The sequence below is a fragment of the Coturnix japonica genome, chromosome 5, assembly GCF_001577835.2.
Source record: "Coturnix japonica isolate 7356 chromosome 5, Coturnix japonica 2.1, whole genome shotgun sequence".
In the NCBI taxonomy this organism is placed as follows: Eukaryota; Metazoa; Chordata; class Aves; order Galliformes; family Phasianidae; genus Coturnix; species Coturnix japonica.
Window position 1 is genome coordinate 4,168,873 of NC_029520.1, and position 14,345 is coordinate 4,183,217.

Below are 14,345 nucleotides of genomic sequence, written 5' to 3' on the forward strand. Positions count from 1 at the left end.
CGGTGCCCCCCGCGGGAAGGAGCGGCGCCCTTCCCCCCCACCGCTCACCTTCATAGATCGGGCCGCGCTGGCGTCCGAGCCGGAGCTGCCGCCGCCGCGCTGGGCATGTCCGGGAGCGCCGCGGGGAAGGGCCGCGCTCAGCGGCTCAGCCCCAACGCTCCGGCCGCCGCCCCGGCCGCTGCCATCTTGTCCTGGCGGCTGGGAGGGAAGAGCCCCGACTCGGCCCGCTCGGCAGCCTGGGCCTCCGCCTCATCTTCCCGGGGAGGGACCCAGCCCGCCCCCGGCCGCCGCCTCCTCCGCCTCCGCCTCCTCCCGCCTCCTCCCCGCTCTCGGCGGCCTAGCGGCGCCCGCCGCGGCCCATCGCCCCGCAGCGGCGGACGAGGCCCCGCCGAGGGGACCCGCGGGAAGCGACGCGTCGGGCTCCAGCCCCGCTCAGCCGCGGCCCCGCGCGCAGCCCGGGGGGGCCCCTCCCGACGCCTCCGCCGCGTCCGCAGCGCCCCCGTCCGGCCCCGGAGCGATGCAGCGGAGCCGCCCCGCCCGTGCGGAGCTGCCCGCCGGGAGAGCGTCTCGGCAGCGTCCCGAGGGTGCCTCGGCCCGGCCCGCTAACTGCCGGTCCCAGGGAACAGCCGCCCTCCAGACCCGCAGATTAAAACACAACTACGTGAGGGCGACTATAAACCCCAAATTCGTGCCCCGCCCGGCCCCGGGGTATCGCGCACCGACCTCCTAAGCGCCCCGTGCCATGGGAGGAGCGGTCCCCGCGCCTTAGCGGCTGCCGTCACACGGTGCAGGTGCCCCGAGCCCCGCTCTGAAGTTCAGCGCTCCGCCTCGCTCGGCCCCTGCCCAAGTAGCGAGATGCGTGCCCCCAACGCAGCGCATCGCTCAAGTTGCAGGGGTTGGTTGGCTGCAGGTCCGGCCGCCTAACGCAAACGGCATCCTTCACCCTAAATAGCCCTCAGCTCATGCGGGGCGAAGGAGGAACCGCTGCTCGTGTGCGGAGCGCTGAGCAGCAGGAGAAATGCCCGGACACCGTGAGCTTCCCCACCTCCTGCCCAGGGCGGCCAGCAGCAACTGCTGCACTTGCACAGCCACGTGCGCTCCCGTCTTCCTCACACTTAATTTAAGGGTGGGAGACAATGCAGGCAAATTATAGCTCTTAAGAGCTGCTCATTGCATCTTTTTCTAATATTATCCGTTTTAATCCCACTTGTCTTCACACCGCTCCTCAAACAATCAGGTTCCTGTGGAATTGTTTGCATACGCATTTCGTTCACGTGCTGTGCCTACAGTTTGAGAACCATTCCCCATTATTTAAGTACACGAACTATAAAACAACTGAAGGAAAGAAAGCACTCGGGATACACTGATTCCAGCCCTATGTGTATTTCATCCACAGCAATGGAAGCTTACAGTCTACTAAAAATATATATACACACAGCCCTTCTCGGCTACTAATTTGTCTTGGCATATTTTTACAGTTGGCTTTTAGGAACTATCTCAAGCATTTCCCTTATTTTTGTCCTCAATAGTAAGCACACCCTCGCCCTGTTTCTCCAGGCCATACTGCCGTGCCAGTGGGCACCTGAGGGGTTAAAGCAGAACCTGCTGTGCCACCTGTAAGCAATGCCACCCGTCCAAGGGGTGTTGTGTTTCAGGGTACTTAGGTAACCTGGCGCAAGGAGGCCCCTGGCATTTACATTCATTGATAGAGTTCAGCGCTGAAACGAACACCTCCATGAGCTCTTTGTTCTGCCTCCTTTCCGTGATGCTGCCCGGGGTAAGAGTAGTTAGGTATTAGTGCCCCGAGTGGAAAGGAGAAACAGAAGCCATGGAAGAAGATATTTCTAATAGATGTGAAAATATCATGCGGTAAAAGAAGCTGTGAGGACAAATCCGGGCCCTTGGCAGCACACTTACCAGTGACACTCTGTGCTATTTTAGTTATCAAAATCCCAAGCGTAGACAGAGACAGAAAATGCTTTGGCTGGAACAATTTGTTTTACTCATTGAGCTGCTATAAGCTACGTTGCCAACTTTTTTTTTTTTTTTTAATGGCCATTGTGAGTTGTTTGTATCAGCTCATGAGTTGTTTACATCTGCCAGACTCTTAATACTTGAATGAACCTGAGCGTCAGTGTCCTGACCAGGGCTGCTTCTATCAGAGCTGCTGAGGGAAGCAATACACAAAAGTTAGGCCTGGAGAAGGCCGGGCTCTGGGGCTGTGCTACCATCCTTTGGGTCCTTCCCAACTGCTGACATAGGAGGCCAATGCCATGAAGCAGTGAGCTGCTCTCTTATGATTTTCATATGCAGAGGTCACCCAAGCTGCATGACCGTGACAAGGAGCAGGCAGGGGGGTTGGAACTACATGATCTTTGAGGTCCCTTCCAACCCAAGCCATTCTATGACTGTGTGAGTCACTAAAATTAAGCCACAGGAACCCTCTGATGTTCCCTCTGATGCAACCCAGTGGAAGCAGGTTAGCAGGGTGAGTGCTGATGGTCTGCAGGCCATACTAAATGCATATTGACACCAGTGACAGCTGGACCACAGCTTCTGGTTTAGTTTAACTCAAAAAGGATAACATTTGCTCATCCCAAGGCTGCTCTGTGACGCAATCAAGACATGGCAATTAGGATTCACAAAGAGATCTCTTCAGAAATTCACACTTCTTCCAAAGTAAAGCACTAGTCCAGTCACCACTTATTTCAGTCTCAAATTCCTACGATGCAGTGCTGGCTTGTAAATCTGTTAATAGAAAATATTGTCCTTTTTACTGTTGTTTCGAAAGGAGCATTATTTCTACCCTACCCCTGTGAATACTCACAGGGTGCCATCCACTAATATCACCAAGCAGTTCATTTTTACTGTTGAGTAATGGCTTCTTTTTTTAGTGGCTGATACATTGCAAGATCAAGGGTTGCAGACAGATGAACACCACAAATGTTCTGGCTGACCTCACTTTCCAGAATGCATCATTCCTACAAACAAACGTCATTAAACAGAAGCAGGCGGTCAAACTACTGAATTTAAACATAATCTTGTCTTACTCAATGAGTAGATGCTAATTAGTAGTCTAATGACTTCAGTAAAACCACCTGAATAAGGATTACAGGGGATGCACTCTTCTTAGTGTATATTCCAAAGCATTTTGAAGGAAATAGTCAGATTCAGCGGCTCCAAGCAGGGGCTGATGCTGTGCCGCATCAGCTGAGGGCTATTGAGGGTGAAGAAGAATAACTGGGAAGAAAACTGGGTACAGCCCCAGTACCTCACCACAGAAGCATGTGGGCACAGCCAGAGTGTGCCTGCAAGGTCCCGCTACTCACCTGTTTGAGGCTCCCATCTCCCTTATAGGCACTGCTACCAAGTCAACACACAAAGGGGTTTCCAGCAGGCCACCACCTGCAACAGTTTCACCCATGTATTTTTCTACTTTTAATAGCAGCTACATTTTAAAGCCTTCCTTATTTCCCCCCCATGAGATGTCATTAGCAGATATTTTTAACTGGCATTCGTCAAATATTTAAATTACCACATTAGAGGCTCTGGTCTGGAATGAACAACAGAAAAGACATGTTCTAATTATGCGACTTATGAAATGAGATCAAACCATGGTAAAGAAAAAACATTTCCTTGTTTAGGAAAGAATGTGTTTTCATAGGAATTTGTTTATTCACATACACGAGTATTCCAATTATTATGTTCTCAAATATTACAAAACCAATCTGCACTTATTTTTTGTTACCTTCCATACCCGTGTTGCATTTTAGTTACATTGGTTGTGAAGGCAGTCAGGAAGTCAGTTCATTTTTCTGGCTTTACCACGTTTTGATATGATTAGCACTGTGTTATTGGAGACTATTACCCTGCACATAGATGCTTTGATGTTTAATAGATGATGAGGGTGCAGAAGTGCAAAATGGCAAATCCATACCTATATATAAAGACATGGTTATAGACATCATGTCACGTCCCACACCACAGTGAAGGGCGATGAGATGCAACAGGTGAGAAAATGAAGGAGAAGAGACTGTTTTCTTATAGAAGCTGCATCTCTCTAGAATAAGGTAATGTGCTGCCACCTGTTACATCTGTCAGGGATTGAAGAACTTCTATGTGTACGTATCCTGCCACATTTGAAAAGAAGAAAATACACGGCTATTCTGGGTTATAATTATTCAGTGTGTAAATTAGTTTAGAATTTCCTGGTTTAATAACAAAAAGCACTTCTAGAAACTTATTTTACTATATGCAGCGTACAAATTAGTGTTTAAAATAGGAAAAAAAATCCAGTTTGAACAGACAAACTTTTGAATTAAAGAACTGCATTGTTTTTCAATTCAGTTTTGTAAATGTTAAACAGTGTTGTAATAAATAGTCCACAGTGCATGAAGCACAGGCATTTGTATTCTGAATAGTCAGTCCAAATGTGCTGATGGGACATCGTGTGAGGAAGCCTGTCACCTATCACTTGTGTTTCACCAAATAGCTACAAGCAGATCAAGGTTATAGCCAAATGAGCAAGGCTTAGGGCTCAGATTGGAATACCTAGGTACTGCAGCATGAAAAAGAGCAATAAGAAAGCACCAATTGGTCAGCAGGGAGAGGTGTTTCAATGAAGTTTTCTATGTACACGAGTTCCTTGAACAAGTTTTAAGGTATCTCTTTGTAAGTCACAAGTCCCTACTGTACACGCCAGCCCGGTTTCTGACTGGCTTTACTCACTTGCTTCCCATAAATCTATGAAATGTGGAGAGGAGAGATGACATGGAAAGGAAGGTGGCTGAGGAGGTTGGGGAGCACAGTCCCAGGCCATGGAAGCAGAGGGTGCAGGTACCTGGGCAGCCCTAGGCATCCAGCTTCAGCAGTCATCATGGCAACGCCACTGCAATCACACATAGCACCAAACCATACCTACAGCAATACACCGAAAGGAGTATTCCTTCTATCAGCTTCCTCTTGCTTTCCTCTGCATGCCTCGCATCTCCCCTTACACCTCATTTTGCCTTCTGGATTGTCATAGAACACGACTATCATCACCCACAGCACTGCTGGCTGTAATCACAACATCCTCCGCAAAGGATCAGGGGGATCAGCAGCATCAGGGCCTGAAACTGCAGCACCCCACTGAAGCTAATGGATGGCTGTATACAACACAAGCACTGCTGGTTAAGTGAGCTCCTGATTTAGACCAATCATGGTCAGTACAGTTATTTCCAGGATGAGAAAGTCTCCAGATGCTTGCTGGTTATTGATGAAAATCTGTGCAGATTCTATCCAGTTTGTTACGTTCTCAGCTATTAAGAGCAGGAAAGCTCCATTTTCATTCATGTATCTCCTGAAGCTTTGTGTATAACTACTATGTAAAATTCAATCAACATCACCATGCATAAATTGAATTACTAACAAGAGTCACTATAAATGCATGGGATATCAGCATGAATTTTAATAGGCCTAGAGACAATAACACTAGTAGAGCAGCCCAAGTTATGGACCGGAATTTCATGGTCAGAAGTCACCTAAAATACAAAAGGAAAACAGTTGCTTAAAAAATGCTAGAGAGCTTGCTAGCTAAGTACTAGATGAGAGACAACAGATGGATTCAGATAGAAAAAGGGTATATGAGGAAGAAGGAGCCAACGTTGGCCAGCACTACAGGCAGAGCCTACCAGCACACCAGCTGCCCACCCGCCTCAGGAGCCCTTCCCTGAATGAAGGAGGGCTGCCACAAAAACATGGACGTTGGTTTTCTGCAGTCCAGCATTATGGCATCTACGTACGGGTGAATTTAAAAGCACTGTAAGTATTTTGGTTTTAACGTGTGCAACCATCCATCAGCAGACATTCTTTACGATTTAAATGCATTCCTTCAACAGATGCAAATTCATCTGTTACACTAGAAACTAACTACTCTTTCACAGCAGGGCGTGAGTCGCTCCTCATTCATATTTTATTAAACAGTTGTATCAATTACATGTGTGAAAGATTGCTCTAGCTGCTTATATAAGGCTTTTAAGCCAGAATAGCACCCCACTCAGCAGATGATATGGAAAAGCAGGAGCTGAATTCAATAATTACTTCTTTAATTTTCTCGTATTTCAATTCCAAGCACAAAATATCAGGTTAATTAAAAATACAATAGTTATCTAGTTCTTCAATGTTGTGCTTCTTAGCGTCAGGCACTTAAAACTAATTTAATCACTGTCTGCAGCCTTTGCACTAAGTGGTGCTTAAAATAAGCTGGTTAACTCCTGTCCTTTAACTGATTTGGTTTGCATACCTAAGAAACAAACAAAAAACCCACCTAAAACCCAGCTCCTGGTTGTATTTCTCATCACCCAGCTCCTGGTTGTATTTCTCATCATGATGACGGAGTATCAGGATTGCAGCAACCTGGTCCTTTATCCTATTCCCTTTCATTTTGGTACAGGTGCATTTCAACAGCAGCCTTCAGAACACCTTTTGGACTAGCAGACTCAATGCTATCATTTCCAGCATCAATTGCATTTATGTTATTTACAATTACTTTACATTGACTTTTGTGCCTTATCATCATTCTCACTAAGTGGCTGTAGAACCAAGCTTACTCATGAAAATACCTTTGGCAAAGCTCCTTTCTGTAGATTACCCTTCATTTAGTTTCCTTCCAGGTTTTAATCTTTACAGCTTGACATTTATTATACAACAGGTTTGTATAACAAAGTTGTGAGGCTTCGAAAGTGATTTATATTTCAGACCTCTTTCTAACCTTCTAATTCAAGTCTTAATTTTGTAACTAATTTAACACAAGAAAGTGAAATCTGTTTTTCACCCTATTCCAAAGCAAACATTAGCTCAGAAGATTGTTTAATGTAGAAACCATATATTTTCACAATTAAAAGTAAGCCATGACATGGAATGTATCCAGTGCTGTTTGAAAACTAGTTAACTTCAACTCCACAGAAAGCTCCCAAATCCTTATTTGCATAGATAACCATGAGAAGTTTACTACTTTTTTTTCCAGAAACCTTAAAATAATTTGTTCTCTCCAATCCTCTGCTTACTAACATTGCCTGGTTGGCACTAACTGGTACCTAGAAATGAGCTAACACATCCCCAGATAGACTTGCCTTAAACAGCCAAGAAAAGAATCCTGCGAGACATATCTAGACAGCCCCCAGCAGTGATGGAATTAAAGTATATTAAAAGTGATTTACATGCTACTGTTTGATTACGTTGCAACATGTTGACATTATTTATTATGTCTATTAAAAAAAAAATCACAGTACTTTCATGAATCCTTCCAATTTAGTTGAATTGGACTTTCTTAATGGAAAACCAGGTTTAATCAGTATTTCCCAGAAAAGAATGGTAAATGCTTCAAAGCACGCTGAACCTAATTGAGGTTTTAATCAAAATAAAAACTCTGCTAATATTTTATTCTGTATGGGAACCCCTCAGACATAAACCCATCCCTGGCATCGTGCGAGTACTGCAAATCATGTGCGTGTGTTAACCATGCTGCTTCCCCTTCCACTGATGGTCTTTACACTATCATTAAAGCTCTAGAAAATGAGCGTCTCATCAGACCAGCTGCTCCAAGTCTCAGTACCAGGCTCTGAGCAAGCAGTAGGTCAGCAAAAACATGTTCGCTGTCAATCATGCATTCACCATATAGCTCAATTCCATCTAAAGCTTCTTAGCAGGACGGCAGTGACACGACTAGGAACAGCAGACCTGGGGAGCTGCACCCAGCCATCACCTAGAAGAGTTACCTTGTTCTTCCTAGCAGCAAGCTGATGGTATTTTGCCAAAGCCGTGGTCTTTTGAATGATTTTCAAGCAGCCCTTTTCATGGCAAAAGAGATGTAGAGACGTACAGTGACGGGTTTTTCCATCACACACAGCATTTCCTCTTACACTGTCATTTTGAGGGACGGCCAGACCACACTCCCTGTGTCCACAGTAGCTGTTGCTTTATGTCACTGCCAGTCCAGCAGTGGGGCAGGACTGAAAAGCAGCCAAGGAATCGAAGAGGAATGATGGAAAGTCGTGCAATTTTTTTTCCCATTAGTAAGCTTTACTGTAAATTCACTTCACAATTCAGGGAAATAACAGTGCCCTGTAGCAGTCTGGCAGCACGTACAAAACCTTAAGTATTATCAGCAAAGTTCTGATTTTCACTGAAGGTATTAAACTTCACAGCCCTTTAGAGCAGCCAGCACTTTAGAAATCTAGGACTGTTAAAAGTAATCACATTTAATCATTTTTTATCCTGTATTAGGAACGTGTTATTCTCCTGGGCTGTGTGGCTGTTATTCAGCGTTCAAAGCACTCTGTCCTGCATGCTCAAAGGTTAAGCCCCTTTTCTTGCTCTCCCTGTACCATAATTCTGATTTATTCTGGGAATCGAGGTTTCTCCATGCCACTGCCATCGCTGCCTCCCACAGAGGTGTGTGGGGCACACGCTGTGCTCCAAGCACACTGCTGCTGCAATGGTCACTGATGGGTTTGTCAGGAGGGAGCAAACTGGAGGAGCTCTCATCCTTCACAGGAACCAAACGAGCTCCTGCTTCAGTTTTAGGAACAGGAAGGCTGTAAGGGTAGTATTTCCTCACCTTCATTTCCTGCTTTTCTATTAGATCTAGTGTTCTGGTTTGTCTTTTTCTGCAGGTTTCAGAAACACCATAATACTCAATCGATTCTCTATTACAGTGCATTGTATTCTCAGAATTAAATTTCTATTATAATTAAGTTTTACTTCGCTTCGGCCTTGGAACACAACAGCAGCCAGCCCTATTCATTCTTATGGCTCATATTAGATGAATCACAGATGAAGACAAGTTTCCTAGGTCATTCAAGGTGAAAGAGAATTTCAGATGCAATGCCTTCTTACAGCACAAACGATACCACAGAAGAAATACCCGCAGTAAGTTATAAATAACAAATTGCACTGCAGAAGCAGTAGTAAAAACTGTAAGATACTGATCTTTCAGACTTGATGCTACATAGATTGTATCAAATGCAAAGCCTTGCCCTGCCACACACAGCACCATACACCTGTATGGAATCCCAGCACCCATAGAAAAGCCCAACTCTTTCTATATCTTCTGGAATCTTTTGTTTCTTCCTGTTATTACTTTGCTGCGCCATCTAGCTGCTCTCCTACAATGCCCATCAATTTCTGTGTGTCGGTGCAGGAGAGTCATTGAATTTTTTCCTTCTCTTCTGCTTTCTCTCCTTTCTTATGCCTAAGGAGTAGCATATTTTACAGTGAAAATAAAATAAAATGTAAAAGCTCAGTTATTTTGTAGTGATTATATTACAAAAGCTCATTTTATGAAAATAAAAATCATAGTGTAATGAAGAAGGACAACTAAAGCGCGGGCAGAAATATCAACAACATAGGCTTTCTATGAAAAGCATGCTGCAAGAATCATCTGATCTCCATGAATAAGCATTTACTCACCCCTTGTTAGCAGATACATATGCCTACTTGTTCTGTAATTTACCATCCAAGGCCAAATAAGATGATGTAATTCATCATCCGCTGAACAAAACAGAAATCAACTGCATGCAGATTTTATTATTAAAAGCATTTTTCTTGAATTGTTGCCAGGTGTTATTGTGCTTATTATCTAGAGGACCATAAAATTCATTCAGTGGATCTTCATTTTGACACAAAAAAGGTGAGATGCGAAACAGAAACTAGAACAATCAACTTCCACAGAAAGAAGTCATTATTAGGAGCAACCAGTGACAAACTCAAGTGTAGATCTAAGCAATGGCTAATCAAACCTAAGAGGATTTACTTGGTTAATCCTGTGTTGCACAGCTATCCAGATTGCTTTTCAGTCCAATCCATAATGCAACTACTCATTACTTACTCTAAGCTTTCTAGAAACAAGTGACATATCACGTAACAAGCTAAACAGCATCACCTATTCTTGAACTGGTTTAAATGCATTGCAAAAATAGTTCCAGAATCCCAAACTCTTTGGTGTTAGTTTCTTTCTTAAAATCACAAATCAAATTGTAACTGCAAAAATTAACTACTTGGACAGCAATTTTTGCCCTTTAGAAGGGAACTGCCTCTAAAGAAAACTGGGTGTGGAGGGGGGAAAGAACCTTATGTCTGCATACCTCATGTTTATAGTTTTGAGTTTATCAAAGCAAACTCACGGGCTAACAAAAAGCGTATTGTCAAAGAAACCCAAATGGTTCCAGCTTAAAGGCCGCTCTAATTGATGCATTTAAGCTATCTGACAAAGAAGCTTCAGAATGTGGCAGGTGTGTGTCATGTATAGTTTTACTGTCTAAGTAAAGCAAACATATGAAGAGATTAAAAAAATAGATTAAGTGTTTTATAAGCTACTGCTAGCCTACACTAGCCAGCTGAAGGCTTTAAATAATTTAATCCCTTCGGCAACTGCCAGTCCCAACTGCATGACTGAAACAAGGTCTGAATTCAGTTTGATACCCAACAGGTGCAGCCTAATACTGCTTCCTTAATTCAGCTACTGATCTACGTTTATGCTTGCAGGGGACACCATATTCTTAAATTCACCATGGCATTAATTAAATTAGTCTAAGTGCTCTTGTTTTATCCCATCTTCTACTATCAAATTTACCTCAGACAGTGCTCTATTTCTCTCCCCTCCCTTCCAGAAATGCACTTCACGCCAGATGGAAGACACAGTTCTTAAACAGCTTTTAAAATAGCTTTTTCTTTGTATGTAACCTACATAAATGTACAAAACAGGCTGGGGAAACTGGATGACACAAAACACTGAAAACAGAAACCAGAAGCTCAAATTCCAGTATTGAGGAATGGCAAGACAGCAAACAGAGCCCCTAAAGGTGGATCATCACCTGCACTCGGTCACTTGGGATAATCCTGGCAATTTAAGTTGCCTTGCTATAAATAAGCTATTTCTTGTTTTATATGCTTCTTATTGTTACTAACATTTTCAAGTAGCACAAACTCATGTGTACTGTCAAAAGTAAAAACTTAGCGGGCAATAAAAGATAACCCACATTTTTTTTTTTTGCAGCTATAGAACAAAACAAGAGCAACTTCCCATTGCCTTACACTCTCTCAGTTGTGCTTGAAGATGAGACAACTCAAGGCAGAATTTCCTTTCCCTTTCTTGCAGCCTGGGGCATGTTCGTACTTGGGATGCACACAGGGAGTTTTCTCTCACAAGCAATTAAGCATCATGTTTGGCACATTGCAAATGAGAGAGTAGCATTATCTTTTAATGCAAACTTAATTCAGAACTTTTGCATGGTAAAGCAGGGAGCCACTGGAGTAGCAAAGCCAGCTCAGATAGCAGATCATATATTCAACATCATTCATTCAATCAATCCTATAATGCCATGCAGGTTTATGAAAATGAAAACAGATTAAAGGAATACTAAACCAAGCTATTTTCCTAAATCCCAAGATGCTCAAGATATTAATAGCTACCTAAAATCACAAAGATTCCCATCCACAAAAAAATATCCCATAATTAAAACAACAAACTGAACTTTGGTCTACCAGCACAGACCAATAATTCTATCAGCATGTGAACAAACCATATTCTTAAGTGCATTACAAGTACCTTTGAAATCAGATAAAGCATTATTTCCACTTTAACACTTAATAGCTAAAAATGATTTTAACTATGATAGTCAAGATTACTTTTAACTATTAAGCAACAGTTATTCATTTAAGCATAGAGAGCTGTATTCAGATCTAGACTTTTCCTGTAATATGAAACTCAGGCTCAAAACCAACTATTCCAGAATTATCATTTTCCAAAGTAGGAAGAGTCATGAGAGCACTAAGGACAAGAAAACATGCAGATCATGGGAAGGCTCCATCAGCAGTATTAGGATTTATTAATAAAACCCAGAGTAAAAAAGAAAAAGAATTCAAAAATCCCTATATAAATCCTATATATTTTAAGTTATTTGGTATCATTTTAGCCCCATAATAATGCATTTACATTAAAACTTTTGATCACATGAATAATCACCGCAGAGGAATTCCCAGAGTAATCTTTTGAGGGCAATAATTTGGGGAATCACAACTTGTTAAGTACTAAACTTACAGATGCCAATTTATACTTCCAAGTGTGGTACTGCAGTGGTCAAATCACAGAATCACAGAATTACCCGGGTTGGAAGGGACCTCAAGGATCATGTAGTTCCAACCCCCTGCCTGGCAGGGCCACCAAACATACACATTTACTAGATCAGGTTGCCCATGGCCCCGTCCAACCTGGTCTTGAACACCTCCAAGGACGGGGCATCCACAACCTCCCTGGGCAGCCTGTTCCAGGGCCTAACCACTCTCCTAGTAAAGAACTTCCCCCTAACATCCAACCTAAATCTTCTCTCTTTTAACTTAAAACCATTTCCCCATGTCCTGCTATTGTCAGCCCTTTTGAAGAGAAATAATACATTACCTCAGAGAGGTTTGGGGGGAAAACAGTGTTTTTATTAATACACTCCTGTACAGGGAGGCACATGAGAGCTACCATGATACAGAATGCAAACCAATTAGCCAGCCAGGCAAAAAATCTCAGAATAATAATAAACAATGGGCTAATTTAAATTCCAAGCCTTGTGTATTTTTAAGTTGACTTCTTTGCTCTCTTTTCTAAAGCCGTTACTTATAAAGAAAACTGAACTTATCATGCATTTTTCAAAGGCAGATACAGAAAAAAATACCAACTGCTGTGAAACTTGGAAGAGAATCTCAAGTCCTGCCTGCTGCCTTTTATCAGAAGACACTGCAGCCTTCCCCTTCCACACCTTGTAGGGGATTGAAATGAGAGAGAAGAGTCTCCTCAGCCCTCCCACCCACCTACTAACTCAGGACAGAAAACAACATTACTTGCTAGAGGCAGAAACGACCCCAACAGATACAGCATAAATTTTCTTCAGATTTCTGCCACTGTGCAAAATTACTGACTTGCAATGTTTCTGATGTTCTGGTCCTTGCAAAACTCAGGTTGCCACACTACCATGATACAGTGGTGTGCACATTTGTCCACGCCGGTTCTTACACATGTTGCTTTGCTGCACAGCAAAACGTTAATAGCCTTCTATTGTATTAGGATTAATTCATGAAAGCCACTGACTTGACCAACCCACAATTGTTTACTGGAAATAAAGTACTTTGCCCTTTGTCTTTCCACAGATGAACAACAATTGGTTTGTGTTCAGTCTTAGAAGAAATCACTGCCTGAGAAGAGTCAGAACAATTTAAGATGACTCTGGTGGCAATGCCCAGCCCACTGTTACGCTCCTTTGGACCCATTAGTCAGTATTTTGGACCGTACAAATTTCAAAGGGAGCAGACACGACTTCTCTAGAGATTCCTGATTTCATGACAAATACTCTACCACAAACTAAGGGGTGGCTCTAAAATGACAAATAATAATACTGTTTGCTTTTGTACAGCATTTTCTAAGCCTGTAAACAATTCTGCAAATACACACCCATGAACTTTAGAAGACAGAATTTGTCAACGTAGAGACATCCAGCCGTGTCCTTGCAACAATGTGAGCTCGATGCTAGTCCTTTGAAGTCAATGGTGAAGTCCCAAATGTCCACTACACCCATATAAAAAGAGTACTTATTATACAGGTTAATTATTAGCCTTGTTTTAGGGACACTGGAAATAAGATTAGTAAATCACTGCCTATTCTCTTTGGTTTCTCATTCTACACTCAGTCATCTCAGCACATCTTCCTGGAAGGAAATAAACTGTAGGACATGTATTTGTCACATACAGCTTGTTTCTTTGTTCCATCCAAAGGAGGAAAAAAGGAACTTTAATACCACTTGTGCTAGGAAAAGAAAGTGGTCAGTTTTCTGTTAGTCCTTCATTACTGTGAGAACTAATTTCAAAGGCAAACAGCAGCCCCCTGTTGTCAAGGGACCGTAAGCGATACGTGGTAAGTGATACATGGAACGTAAGTAGCGGTCTGTATCCAGAATCACATTACTGCAACAAAAAGCATGACACCAAAGATAAGCCAAAGCCCTATGACTCCATCTATTAGCACGGCCCTGTAGCCTGCAACTGCCATAAAAACATTATGCAGAATGCCCAGGGTATGTATTTGCTCATTACATGCTCCTAGGGAAAGAAGCATCACTGACTGCATGAGCGAACCTTCCCCCCCAAAAAACCCTTACTCAGCTCACCTGATAGTTACTACGTACCAGGTTTTCAGCAGCTGACTCCTACAGCACTCGCTCTAATATGTGATTACTACATCTTTCCTTGCACAGTGGTGACGTGGCTCTAGGGAGCACCCTGCTGACAGATCAGCCATGCCCACCCTCCATGCAGCAAGCAGCAAA

General features: G+C 43.1%; 1 protein-coding gene across 2 annotated transcripts in view; it reads right to left on the reverse strand.

Moving 5' to 3' along the window:
- HIPK3 (homeodomain interacting protein kinase 3) overlaps positions 1-14,345 on the reverse strand; it is an 83,166-nt gene that overhangs the window by 57,450 nt on the left and 11,371 nt on the right. The window contains exon 1 of one of the 2 annotated variants that reach the window (XM_015863466.2): positions 49-263. The exons of the other annotated variant lie outside the window; for it this stretch is intronic. The gene's annotated coding sequence lies outside the window, so the exon portion shown is untranslated. Of the gene's footprint in view, positions 1-48; positions 264-14,345 lie in introns of those variants that run through there. 2 annotated transcript variants of the gene reach the window in all.